The sequence below is a fragment of the Stegastes partitus genome, unplaced genomic scaffold, assembly GCF_000690725.1.
Source record: "Stegastes partitus isolate 25-593 unplaced genomic scaffold, Stegastes_partitus-1.0.2 Scaffold99, whole genome shotgun sequence".
Classification (NCBI taxonomy): domain Eukaryota; kingdom Metazoa; phylum Chordata; class Actinopteri; family Pomacentridae; genus Stegastes; species Stegastes partitus.
In genome coordinates this window covers 755371-756354 of record NW_007577830.1, presented here as the reverse complement: position 1 = coordinate 756354, position 984 = coordinate 755371, and positions in this window count along the sequence as shown.

Sequence of the window (984 nt, the reverse complement as noted above, 5' to 3'; positions counted from 1 at the left end):
TCTGACCATAGTTGTTGGTTATAAGTACAAACTGTGTGATTTACTGATTGTGTGATTTGACATGTTTGTATGTGTCTGAAGATGAACAAACTCCACCTCTCATGCAAGTTTGTTTGACCTTTGAAGGCATAAATCAGCTCTTTTTGGTTTTAAATGATCTGGTATTCCTGAAAGAAATTACAATAAAATCAGCAAAATTGTGAGATTTGAGAACAGCCTGAATGACAAACTGTTCAAAAAGTATTGCTTTGTCTATAAATGTGTGCTACTGTGAGATGGATGATTGTGTGCATACTAGTGTAAATTTACAGTTTGATAAATAAAAATTGCACCTGTTATGGCAGGGGGAGCACTAAGGACCCACATAACGAGGGGGAGGAGCAACAAACCCCCAACTGAAGCCGAAACTCAGGTGTGAATGGCTCCTTCAGGATATAAGTATCTGGAACTCCCAACAAGTCTGATCTGAACTGATGAAGCCTCTTGGATGAAACGTCTTCAAGGAACTCAAGCAAGTCCAGTTGCTACGATTAATCTACCAGAACAAAAGGGTTAATAGTTTCTGAGATGTTGTCAGTCAAACATGGCCTTAGATTTTTATGTAGGAAAAACTCAACATGCTGAAAGAGGGTTGACTAGCAACGTACCTAAAATTTCACAGATACCATTACCAAGTTTCGAGCGAATTAGAAATGGTTGAGCAGAAGGCCCCTGATGATTTGACATGGAATAAGGGAAACAGTGTCTTAGTCCACGTTGGAGGGAAACTTGTCATGTGTGAACTCTGCTACTCTCTGCTGTCCACTATTTGCACCTGCACTTACAGGAAACTGACTGACTCATTCTGATCTTTGGTTGATCCACGTTGTGAAAGCCAACAGGAGATGACGTTTCAGTTTCTGTTTTCAACTTCTTCTTATCTTTGTGCCACGTGGAGCAGCTTCCTTAATCAGTCATTTTGTATGAATAATGAATGACCAACAG